Raw genomic sequence first — 13,787 nt, forward strand, 5'->3', positions numbered from 1 at the left:
GCAACCTCCACCAAATGCAACGTGATTTATTCACGTGTAAACGTCAATGAAGGCGAGAAACGTCAGGCGAACGTCAAGAAGCGGCGAGGTGACCAGCAGCCAAAATCCGGGCAAGCGCAAGCTCGGGGCGCGTGGTTAGCACCAACACTGTGGCTTGCTTGCTGACTGCTTTGTCGTCGTCTTGTCTTCTTCATTACATTTCATACACTTTGACGAGCCCAACCTACGAACGCTAATTATTTTGCATGGTGGTGTGCAAACGATCACACTCTTAAAAGCGTCGTCTTTGAGATCCAAGTCGACATCAGACACGACACCAGCTGCAATATGCGCACCTGGGGTATGTAGGGCCACGTGCGGACACCACAAATTTCAGACAAACCAACAAGGGTTTGCACCATCTTATCATCTGTTGTGTCAACGGCTATGACATTTTTCCAGGGGTTCACGCGAACTTCTTGGATTAGTCCAGGGGCAAGTTTGAAGAAGAAATCATTGAGTTTCTCTCGGGAGATAGCATTCAGGCTTACCGTCGCGTCGATGCTTCTGTATATGATGGTCGCTTCGCTTGAGGACGATGACGGATACGTCCGTCTCGAACGGCGGTGCTTGGCAGGTACGAAAACATCCGAATCTTCCGACCTTGAGTCAGAAAGCTCAGTATCAGCAGCGTCGGATCCTACTGAAGATGTGAGTCTCTTCCGAGGCTCAGGCGGTCTGAGCTGGCCACCAGACGAGTCCATTGCCATCTCTTCCATGACAAGCTCTGCGGGGAGGATCTCCCAGCAGAGTAGGAGTCCTCAGGGTTCAGCACAAACGTTGTTGCTGGTTACTGATGCACGAAAAGCACATAGAGAAAAACTTCAGCACGAGTCGAAACCACCAACCGAGCACGAAAACTTCGTCGTCGTCTCCCCTCATAGCAATACTAGCTATAAAAAACAACGCAACACCAGCTATAGAACATAGCATGAGACTGAATTTTACAAGATTAACATTTGCTAAGAAAACGAAACAGGATTAACATTATATACTCAGAACCACACACAAAGGCAGAATAATAATCACATCAGATAAGTTTGCAAGCGACCAAAGTATGAGCAGAGTTCTTTCTTACTGAAATTATCGAGATTTTTGTATTTCTTCAAAGTGAATGGTAGGTAATGTATTAACGACTGATGCTTTATAGAGTGTTCTGAAGTAGGGAATTGACCATATCTCAGGATTTCTTGTGTTCGCAATAATGCGAGGACGCTCTAAGACGGCTAATTGTTTTAGGTAGTTCCAAGCTAATTCTGACATGGATGGCCCAATGAATGGTCAAAACGCCTAATTTAATATTTAACATAATTACGCGAATTAACTTTATCATTAATTATTTTACGGCACATCTTTCAATCTACGAATTATAGCGGCTGAGTTGGCAAGCCGTATCCACTTGGAACGAATTCTCAGGACTGAACCAGTTTCCAGATATTAATTTTCCAATTGTCCGACGAAATTCCTGGGCGTTGAAGCTAACTTTTTGAAGAAAACGCTGTTTTATGCATTGAAGCACAAAAGTAACGGGCCTTAGCGCTAAAATAATGCAATAGTATCGACACCGGTAATAGTGCAATCGCAAAAGCGCTAACATGAAAATGGTTTGCGGAGTGGCGCTTTGTATAATTTATTTTTCCTTAGGCGGAAACAAAGTTATTTTTTGCGGGAAAAAATGCGTAGCTTGCACTGGCGGCGCAGTGCTAAAGAGACAGCGGAGCTGATGGGCACCTAGCTAGTCCTGGCTTTTGGGCTAGGCTAAGCACTACCAAGTCATCTCCAGCATTTCTCGGGACCTATTTAATATTGATTGATTACCGATTATCTATTGGCTATCGATTGTCTATCGCAAGGTATTGGCCACGTATTTGGGATAGGCTAAGTGCTACTAAGTTATTCGAATGTATTAATTACTGATCGATTATCGATTAGCTATTCATTGGCTATCAATTGCCTATCGATAACTGACTAAGTTTACGTAGTCCCCACGATTCGTAGCTATAATTATCCAGGCTCAGCTTCGCTAGTTCACAGGTGTATGTGCCATTGCGCTTGGACCCTTTCTGCACTGCTGCCAGGATCGGCCCATATTTTTGGATTCAGCAGACACATTACGCCCGGCTGAAATCGCTACGCTGTTAAAAATGAGAACTTCATCTGTTTTACTATTTTCTTTGATAAGATATACAGTCGTCTGATAAGATATACAGTCAAGAGAGCGGTGTGGATCAGAGAACAAACGGGGATAACCAATATCCTAGTTGACATTAAGCGGAAAAATGGAGCTGGACAGGCCATGTAATGCGTAGGATGCATAACCGATGGACCATTAGAGCTACAGACTGGATACCAAGAGAAGGAAGTGGAGTCGAGGACGGCAGAAAACTAGGTGGGGTGATGAAGTTAGGACATTTGCAGGCGCATGTTAGAATAAGCTAGCGCAAGACAGGGGTAATTGGAGAGGCCTTCGTCCTGCAGTGGACATAAACATAGGCTGCTACTAATGATGATGATTACGTGCTTGACAGGTAGATCAGCTAGAGGCGGAAAACCTCATGACACTGACTCATGTAATCTACGCGACCGCAGAATGCAGATATGGAATGCTTTAACGCCGGGCTATCGTATTACCGTTGCCGTTACCGATACCGCTTGACACGAGTACGCATGCGCGGAGTTCACCAGGCTCCAGTGGACCATTAGAGTTAATGGTCTGCTGCCCACCTCCATTTTTTTCTCTTAATGTCAATTAGAATATCAGCTATCCCGTTCGCTCTCTAATCCACACCGCTGTCTTCCTGTCTCTTAACGTTAGTCCTAAGATTTTTCGGTCCATCGCTCTTTGTGTGGTCCTTAACTTGTTCTCGAGCTTTTTTGTTAACCTCCAAGTTTCTGCCCCTTATGTTATGACCGGTAGAATGCAATGCTTTTACACTTTTCGTTTCAACGACAGTGGTAAGCTCCCAGTCAGGATTTGGCAATGCCTGCTATGGGCATTCCAAGCCAATTTTATTCTTTTCTAAATTTCTTTCTCGTGATCATGGTCCCCTGTGAGTAATTGAGCTAGATAAACGTACTCCTTTACAAACTCTAGAGGCTGACTGGTGATCCTGAATTCTTAATCCCTAGCCAGGATATTGAACGTTGTCTTTGTCTTCTGCATATCCATCTTGAACCCAATTCTTACACTTTCTCGATTAAGGTCCTCAATCATTTGCTGTAATTCATCTCCATTGTTGCTGAATAGGACAATGTCATCTGCAAACCGAATGTTGCTGAGATATTCGCCATTGATCCTAACTCCTGAACCTCCCCAGTCTAAGAGCTTGAATACTTTTTTCTAAGCATGCACTGAATAGCATTGGAGAGATTGTGTCTCTTTCCGTGACCCCTTTCTTGATAGGCAACTTTCTACTTTTCTTGTGGAGAACCAAGGTAGCTGTGGAATCTTTGTAGATGTTTGCTAAGATATTCACGTATGCCTCCTGTACCCCTTGATTACGCAATGCCTCTATGACTGCTGGTATCTCTACTGAATCAAATGCCTTTTCGTAATCTATGAAAGCCATATGGAGAGGTTGATTGTACTCTGAAGATTTCTCGATTACCTGATTAATGACATGGATGTGATCCATCGTAGAATATCCCTTCCTGAAGCCCGCCTGTTCTCTTGGTTGGCTGAAGTCGAGTGTTGCCCTGATTCTATTGGAAATTATCTTGGTGAACATTTTATACAATACTGAAAGAAAGCTAATGGGTCTATAATTCTTTAATTCTTTAACGTCTCCTTTCTTATGAATTAGTATAATGTTGGCGTTCTTCCAGCTCTCTGGTACACTTGAAGTTATGAGGCATTGCATATAAAGGGCCGCAAGCTTTTCAAGCATGACGTCTCCTCCATCTTTGATTAAATCTACTGTTATTCCAACTTCTCCAGCAGCTTTTCCCCTGGTCATGTCTTTCAAGACCCTTCTAACTTCATCGTTAGTTATAGAAGGAACCTCTGTATCCCGTTCATCACTATTTCGAATGAAAGTAGCTTGGCTGTTTTGGGCACTGTACAGGTCAGTATAGAATCCTTCCGCTGCTTTTACTATGTTATCGAGATTGCTGATGAATTACCATGCTTATCTTTCAGTGTACACATCTTGCCTTGTCCTATGCCAAGCTTTCTTCTTACTGATTTAATGCTGCGTCCATGTTTTACAGCTTCCTCAATCTTTCCCACGTTAGATTTCTTACTTCTTGTTAATCAGTTCTGACAGTTCAGAGAATTATATCTGATCTCTTGAGTTGGGCATTTTCATGTTTTGACGTTTCTTTATTAGGTCCTTTGTTTCTTTGGGATTGCTTACCTACTGGTTGCCTTGGTGCCTTACCTCCCACTTCAATTGCTGCTTCAGAGATCAAACTAGTAACGATTTCATCATTACGCCTATGTTGTCTTTATCCTCCTTTTCTGAAGCTGCATATTTTTTGCGAGCAGCAGCCCGAATTGTTCTGCTTTTACCCTTACTGTTGGCCTGTTTGCTCTTGACTAATTTCACTCTTTCTCACTTCAAACCGAGAGAAAACCTGAACTCACTACTCTATGGTCACCGCACTTTACCTTACCTAACACTTCTACATCCTGCACTATGCTTGGATCACCAAAGAGTATGAGATCTATTTCAATCCTTGTTTCTCCATTAGGGCTTTTCCAGGTCCACTTCCTGCATGCAACGCTTCCTGAAGAAGGTTGAAGAAGAAGGACGAAGTCACGATGATGAAGAAATAGAACAGTTTGATGAAGATGTTGAATTAGCTATGAGAAAGGTGCAAACTCAGCATACTGTAGTCATGGGTGACTTCAATGCAAAAGTGGGGAAAAAGCACGTTGGTGAGCAAGCAATTGGCAACTACAGCATTGATTCTAGGAATGCAAGAGGAGAGATCACCAGCGTCCTCTGGTGATTTCGAGCGGCGTTCGTGCTGCGTGTTCGGCTCTGGGGGTAGCGGCCAAGGATTGAGTATTTACTGTCTCTTTTTTGCTTGTTAACAGTTTTTGTAGCGTATTTGTTATTTAATAAGTGCTTTTTGGCTAATCGGACCAGACAGATGCCATTTTCGTCGCCAGGGCCCGGGGTTTTCCCCTGGTCCGCCTCTATTCCCTTGCAGGATTTACCTCTGGACTTGTTTCTGCGTAACGGCGTCAGATCAGTTCGCGTGGCTATCGTCCCAACCAATGATGGCATCATACGGATGATGAACCCGAAAGCGATTCAGGCGAAACTGCGATCGGCGACAGCCCATTCCTGAATATCACAGAGGTCCGCCAGTTCGGCAGAGGAGGTATTCTTTGCTTTTCTCCAGACCAGCCCTGTGTACAAGACCTTCTGAAGTGTTCCACGTTTGCCTCCAATCCGGTAAGGGCATTCATCCCACCTCACTTGGCGTGTGTGAAAGGGCTTGTGCGTGGCGTTGATGTCAACATGTCACCAACAGAAATATTAGAGTTCTTTTCACACAGCAGGTGCTATTTCAATTTATCGGTGTGGACCTGTGGTAGACAAAAACAAAATTCCTACTGAATCGGTCATTGTAACATTTCCAGGGACAGATAGACCAACAGAAATCAAGGCATGGCCCCTAATCTATCGAGTGGAACCTTTATCCCCTCGTCCTCTCCAATGTGTAAAGTGCTGGCGTTAAGGACACACAATGAAAGGATGTAGGTCTGCTCCTAGATGCCGAGTTTGTGGTGAGGAACACAATTCCAGCGAATGCCCCAACAAAGAAGAAAAGTGCTGTGTCTGCAGTGAAGGCCACTCTGCTGATTATTTGAATTGCTCAGCAAGGACACGAGAACTACAGATTCTAGAAATCGTTGAGCGAAGACGTTGTTCTCGTCAAGAAGCCATAGCTGAAATGCAGGCTAGAACACAGGGGTACGCAGCTGTCACAGCCCGTCATACAATGTCCACGGAAGCGTCTCTTTCAATTTCAGTTGCCGATGCTGTCGAAAGGGCAATGGAGAAGGCCATGGAGCACCTAGCTGGAAACCTTTGTGAGTCCTTGTCACAAATCTTAACTACCCAGATGGAGCAGATATTCGGCACAACAGCACCTCTCAGTATAACTTCGAAAACTACTGAGTGTTCACGACCATCAAATGAAGAGGTAGCTCCTAAAGTCACGTCTGAAGATGATGAAATTGCTGGTCCATCTGTTGATGCAAACAGAAATCACAGTGAAAGCAGTCAATGAGGATGCACAAAGCTCAGAGGAAATGGACATGGACCCCCGATCGCTAAATCGTTCTAGTTCCCCTTTATCGAAAACAGCCACTACACTTATTCACTCAAAGACCAAAAAATACCTGAAAGAAAACCTTACAAAGAACGATTTCTTAAAAGACAGCATTTTAAGCAAGGCAGTTACTGAGCCAATCCTTTCGCAACCATAGGATTCCTCAAAATTCTTCATTGGAATTGCCGGTCCATTCACTCTTCCGTAACAGATTTATTGTATTTGGCATCGAAGTTCTCCCCGGATATTATTGCACTACAAGAAACATGGCTTTCAACACATCAACCTTTTCATATAAATAACTTCCGATCTTTCCGATTGGACCGTCCTTCGAAGGCGGCGGCTTAGCCTTCTTCATTTGTAATAGAGTTAGTCTTAAGGTGAAGATTTCATACAAACATATGTCCCCTGAAAGTGAAATTTTTGCCTTAGATGTAACCTTACCGGGCTGCCTACCATTCTCTTTAGTAAATGTATACTTTCCTGCGGGTGTGCAAGACACTCAATCTTTTGATTCCGCGTTGACGTCATGGTGCAAGGATAAAATCCTTGTGGGAGATTTCAACTCCCATCACACGTGTTGGGGTTTTCGAACAGATCAATGTGGCAAACGCTTGTGGAATTGGTCAACAGATAATAATATGACTTGTCTCAACACTAGAACTCCTACATTTGTTTGTAATCGGTCGCGCTCAGCCTTAGATTTAAGTTTCATAAGTTCATCTCTCACTAGTTCATCTTGGGCAGCCTTGGAATGTGCCACCAACAGTGATCACTGTCCAATAATATTTGAAATTGCTTGCCCGTTAATACCATCGTGCTCTCAGATCCGAGTATTCGTAAACTACAATAAATTTAAAAATGATTTAAAAGCACATTTGGCCCACCATTCTGAAGAGCGCGAAGAATCCAAACCTATGAAAATTTGTGCTGTAATCAAACGATCATACAAAGAAGCTGAATTTATTATTGAGTCTGCCAAGGGAGCCTCTCATAGTCCTTGGTGGAATCCAGACTGTACACGAGACTACGGACGAAGAAAAACAGCTTGGAAGCAACTACTTTATAACCAGTCCCCCCAAAATTGGGCTGATTACAAATTTTACACCGCTATATTTAAACGCACAGTCGCTCAATCAAAAGAAGATTATGATAGGAAACACTTTGATTTCCTTTCAAATCCCAAAAACAAAAAAGCGCTGTTTAGATATATGCGAAATCGCAAAATTCTGCCACCACCAATTAATATTGATTATGTAACTCTATCATCTGATTAAATGACAAAATCCCTAGAACAGATTGCGAAAGGCCTTGAGCGTAGATTCACGTCATCTATGTCACATAACTTGCAAAAACCAGCCCTAACGTCAGACTTTAATGAAGTTACTTTGCCTGAATTAGCTCAAGTAATTCGAAACTTACCCGTGTCAGCTCCAGGTCCTGATGGAATTACAGTGCATATGATAAAAATTTTATTCGAACTATCTCCTTATGATCTCCTAAGCATTATAAACTATTCTCTAAACAACGCCTGGATACCATACGATTGGAGACTAGCTAAAGTAATCCCGATACCAAAAAGCAAGGATTAGGTTACACCATAGAAAATATCAGACCTATCTTTCTTACTTCTAATATGGTCAAACTCATAGAGAGGGTTCTACATTACAGAATAACTGTCTGGATGTCGGATAATTTAATATTAAATCCAAATCAACTAGGCTTCAGAGCTGACTGCTCTATATGGTGTGCCCATGCTGATTTAGAGAGCCGCATACAGCTCCCTAGAAAAAGAAGACAATATGCCGCTTTAGTGACATTAGACATAGCTAAAGCATATGACTCCGTGGAACATACAGTATTACTGAATGTACTACGGAATCATAATGTCCCAAAATATAGTATTGCGTGGTTGGCAGAATTTTTGAGATCAAGAGAATTTTATTGCTTTAAGGATGGCTGCTCTTCGTCTAAATTCAAACAGACTCGTGGTGTCCCCCAAGGAGCAGTCCTATCTCCAATATTATTTAACATATTAATGAGCTCTATTCCAGCCAGTCACGACGTGCAAGTTTACGTTTATGCAGACGATATTGCATTCTTCGCCGCCGACAACGACATATATTCTTTATACCAAAAATTGCAGAGATACTTGAGTATGCTTGAGGTATGGCTTCAATCAATTGGCATGTCATTAAACGTAAGTAAAAGCGCAATATTGGTGTTCCCACTTATGCATCCGGTTTCTATATCCATATTTTACAATCAAGAAAACATTCCGCAGGTTGAGTCTCTTAAATATTTAGGTATCATTTATGACGGAAAACTCAACTGGAGTCCACATATAGAAAACGTGGCATCTAAGGCTCAGCGTGCTTTAGGTTTACTACGCAGACTGAGCAACCGAAAATATGGGCTACGCAGGCAAGCCCTCTTAATGATATACAAAATGTACATGTGTCCAATATTGGAATTCGGCTGTGTATTGTTCTCGGGAAGCCCTGCTTATAAAACTAAGCCTCTGGTTCTATTGGAGCGTGAAGCCATTCGGCCTGGGACTCCCTAGGTTTGTAGCAAACAATGTTCTTTATCAGGAAGCGCGCCTACCAACATTGCCCTGCAGATTCCGCATCTTGACGATACAAACATTTCTCAAATTTTACAGTTCTCCAATTAGACGATCTGAATATGTATTTATAAACGATCCAAACTCCTTCTTTCTTGCTCATTGGCCACGTTTTCATACGCCACAGATTATTTTGTACAAAAGCAATTAGACAGTTTGAATGTAAAAATTCGAGACGTTATTCCATCATATTATTCAAATCAGAATGTAAAGATTGAATTAGATGAAATTTTCCCACAGAATCCTAAGTTTCATTCAGTGCGGTTATTAAATAATATGTTGCAAGATTACCTTGCACACGTACACACAATTAACATAATAGCCACTGACGCTTCCGTGAATGACGAAAAGGCGGGCGTAGGCATTTTCTCGCTTTCGCTTGGCTGGTCATTCTCCTTCAGACTACGAGATTTTACTCCCGTATTTGAAGCTGAGCTCTTAGCAATGATTCTAGCTTTGCGGAAACTACCTTTCAATGAATCCAGCGCGTTAATTATAACAGATTCCCTTTTTGTCTGTACTGCGCTTACAGCTTCAACAAATTCACCGGCTCTAAAGACGTTTCTAACATTAGTTCCCCCCCAGCTGAATCTTATAAAATTATTATGGGTACCAGGATACTGCCGATTACATTTAAATGAGATGGCCGATTCATTAGCGAGAGCATCCCTGAATGGACCGATACTATCGGTCCTTCCAGTGGTGGCACAAATAACAGCGATCAGATATCGGAAATATACAATTCGTAGAGATGTCATGGAAACAATAACATCATGGACTGAATTTCACCACCTAAAATTTCCGTGGAAAATTCATTGGTGTCCATCAAGACAATCAGAAGTCATCCTTACAAAATTACGTTGCCGTGTCCCAACATTAAATTTATATTTACACAGGGCTGGTCTGGCGATATCGCCGCTGTGCCAATTCTGCCTAGAAATAGAAACCGTAGAACACTATTTTTTAATATGCCGTCGGTATAAATTACAAAGGAAAAGACTTCTTGAAATACCGCTTGCTAAATTAGGGTTAAATTTAACATCAGAATCAGTACTCACTTTTGGTGCCTCGGTATTGGGCTTTAGCCCCAGGGACGTATTTGATGCCGTTTGTGGTTTCATTCAATCAACAAAACGAATAAAATTTTAAATTCGAACATTTCAGTTTTAATTCATGGCATTAGTATTATAAATTATGCAGTTCAGAAAAATTAATCTGTCTGTTGCTCTGATTACTAAATTACACATTAACTGTAGTTTCAGAATGCATATCTAAATGTTCAGATGCTCAATTCTTGGTCAATCCACCGAAGTGGGTACGAGCCATGTGCTGAGGACATCATCATCATCTTCGGAGCCTATTCCTTTCCGCGAAACATTTCTCCTCTTGCATTCCTAGAATCGATGCTGTAGTTGCCAATTGCTTGCTCACCAACGTGCTTTTTCCCAACTTTTGCATTGAAGTCACTCATGACTACAGTATACTGAGTTTGCACCTTTCTCATAGCTAATTCAACATCTTCATCAAACTGTTCTATTTCTTCATCATCGTGACTAGAGGTTTGGGCGCAAGCTTCTACTGCTTAGGTTGTACCTCCTATTCAGCTTTATTATGACGACTGCTACCCTCTCAATAATGCTGTAGAATTCATCAATGTTGCCCGCTATGTTGTTATGGACTACAAATGCTACCCCGGATTCTCTCTTATCTGGAAGACCTCTGTAGCAGAGGACGTGTCCGTTAGTCAGCAATGTGTAAGCCTCAGCAGTTATTCTAACCTCACTAAGGCCAATAATATCCCAGGCAATGCCTGATAATTCTTCAAATAGTCCTGCTAAGCCAGCCTCACTCGAGAGGGTGCGCGTGTTGAACGTTACCAGGATCAGTTTCCATTGGCGCCCTGTCCGGACTCAGAGATTCGTAGCACCCTCTGCCGCGTAGCAGGTCTGACCACCGCCTTAGTCAGGTGCTCTGCAGCCACTGGGGACTGAGGGCCATGGGTTAATTGTCGGAGTCATGTGGGAGGTAGTGGCCGAATACTGCACCAGGGAGGCCAATTCCTGTTCTGGTGAGGGAGTGACTTTGATGAAGCTTAGTGGGCCTTCCTAGTTTGGTTGCGCCTGAACTAGTATAGCCCTACTAGCTCTCGGCAATATATTTTTTTCTTGCCGGTGTCACGCACCACTCCATGCCTGAAGATGTAGCGGACTGGAGCAGGATTCGAACTTACGACCTTCAGATTTGAGGCCGGGTATTCTACCTCTGCTCCACGCCACCACCAATACTTATCATAGTGCCTCGCAAATGGACGATTACATGTGACAGAAAAATAAGAACGTTTAAAGCGAGCAAAGGACGAGAGATTGGCCGGAGGAGCATGCCTCTAATCTGCTACTACATATTGCCGCAAAGAGGGAAAAAAACTAGCAGACAGACAGACAGACAAGAGAATTTGTTTTACCCTTAGGGACTACTTTCGCATATTCGCGGGCCGCACCAGCACCAGGGGCAGAAGACCGTGATCTCCAGCCCTGTCGCAGGCCCGAAGGTGGACTTGAAGGTCGTCACTCTTATGGCTTTTTCCCAGTCTTCTTGCATGTTGAAAGGTGAGTGGTGCAATTCAGAACGTTGTCAAAGCATGTGGTTCAAGGTGGACCGTTCCTCACTGCAGTCGGGGCAGCAGGGATGCACACGTGGGGCGTAGTGGCTCAGCCTGGATCGAGGCAGAAATGAGCCCGTGTGCAGCATTCTCAGCACCGAGGCCTGGGGTCTGCCAAGCTTCGGCTGAGCAGCCGGGAACTTCCTGCGTCCCAGGTGGTAGTGAGCAGTGATGTCGTGGAAAGTAAGCAGCGGGTCTATGGTGGGGTCGATCCCCTGCGAAGCCGGGCCCCTCGGACCGGCGCGGTTGACGAGACCTCGCGCCTGGTCTTGGGCCAGCTCATTGCGGTTGATCGAGCCGGGGGAGACGATCCGGCCCATGTGAGGAAACAAGTGAGGACGTGACGGACCGTGTCTGGCTTACGGGTCCTCAGCACCGACGTAGCCTCGGCCGAGACCGAGCCGGCGAGAAAGGCCATCGCCGATATGAGTGCGCCCGGGATCACACAGAGCCAGCACCAGTGTGATAGACGCTGCATTCAGGATTTTGTCCTGGGGGTCAACCACCGTGGCCGCGTAAGAGTTTGATCTGGAATATTGCGTCGGGTCGACAAAGGACGCGAGCTCTGAGTTCTGCAGGGCAGTCTTGATAAGTGCGCGGGCCGTGGCTGCGCGCCGGGCCTCGTTGTGTTGTGGGTGAACGTTCCTCGGGAATGGGGAGACTCGAAAGGCGTCCCTTTCTTCCTGGTGGAGGGGACGGCGCACGACTCCGCGTGCATGGTGGTGAGGCCCGCCATCTCGAGAATTCGGCGGCCGGACTTGCTCGCAGACATTCGATCGGCGCCTTTTAGGGGCGTAGCTCCTCTTAGTCTAACCTTGTCACGTCTCCGTTGTCCGGCGTATCTCCCGGCAGTAAACGGCAGTATCTCCCGTATATGCAATAGATGGCGCTGTCTCATAGAAGTACATACATACTGCAGTTCAGGGACGATATTCTAGACGGCGCTGTACACAATCTGTGTCGTCATCACCATTTCTCGTCTCATTTCCTAGATGGCGTTGGTCCAATAGAATTGTGTGCAATATGGCGCTTGTGTGAATCGACACTAGATGGCGCTGGAAGTGCCGCTGCTCTCCGATTGGCTGCTGCGCGGGCTGCGCGGGGATGCGCGGGGAGCGAGCGCCTCTCTCATTTCTTGGATCGTCGCTGTACGTGTCCGATCGTTGGTGGAGCATGGACGATGCGCAGCGGCGGGCGCGGATGGCCGCTGCAGCTCGTGCTCGTCGGCAGGATCCCGCGGTGCGAGCTCGAGAAGCGGCCGCCAAGCGAGCGCGGCGCATGGCAGATCACGAGACGGTGCGCGCCAATGACGCTGCGGCGAAACGTGTACTGCGATCAGCGGACCCCGGAATGCGAGAGCGGGAAGCGGCGGCTCAGCGAGCGCGGCGCCTGGCAGATCCCGAGACGGTGCGCGCCAATGACGCCGCAGCGAAACGTGCACTGCGAGCAGCGGACCCCGAAAGGCGAGAGCGGGAAGCGGCGGCTAAGCGAGCGCGGCGCCGGGCGGACCCGGATGGTGCGCGGGAAGTGGTGACCAAGCGGCGGCAGCGGTCTCACATTCAAGGAGCCGACGCGCGGTTCGAGCGGGAATTTCTCGCTCATTCGTTTGGCCACAGTTGCGACGTATGTGATCGACTTTGGTTGAATAATAACCTCACCGCGGTTTCTGGCATCAGGAACGAGCAGAATCGGGCCGCCGCCATCGCCGTGCTCCGCCGCGAGTTTCCGAGGTCGTGCATAGACATCGTGTTTGCTAACATTCACCTTAAACCGGTACTCGAACCCCTAGCTGTGCACTTCTCCGACCACAAGTGCGTAATATATAAAGGTAACTTGAAATCTCAATAAACGTTTTCTTCACCGTACCTCACGTGTTTGCATGATGATTTTATCGGGCGAACTTCTCGGAGGATTAACAGTATCACCCATAACCTCCGGAGCTTTGCCCACCTCACCATAATTCACCTCGTGGATATGCTGTGACTTTTTTCTGTGCTTCTACCATTTTGCCCAGGGTGTTGTGGACCCCGAGCTGCATCAGCTACTCCATGCTGGTCGTCCCAGGGATGCCTAGTACTCGTTTAATGCTCTTCCTGATGAGTGCGTCGATCTTGTTCTCCTCAGACTGCGTCCAGTTTAGTGCGGAAGCCACGTAGTTTATATGGCTCATGAGGA

The sequence above is a fragment of the Dermacentor silvarum genome, chromosome 3 (assembly GCF_013339745.2).
Source record: "Dermacentor silvarum isolate Dsil-2018 chromosome 3, BIME_Dsil_1.4, whole genome shotgun sequence".
Classification (NCBI taxonomy): Eukaryota; Metazoa; Arthropoda; class Arachnida; order Ixodida; family Ixodidae; genus Dermacentor; species Dermacentor silvarum.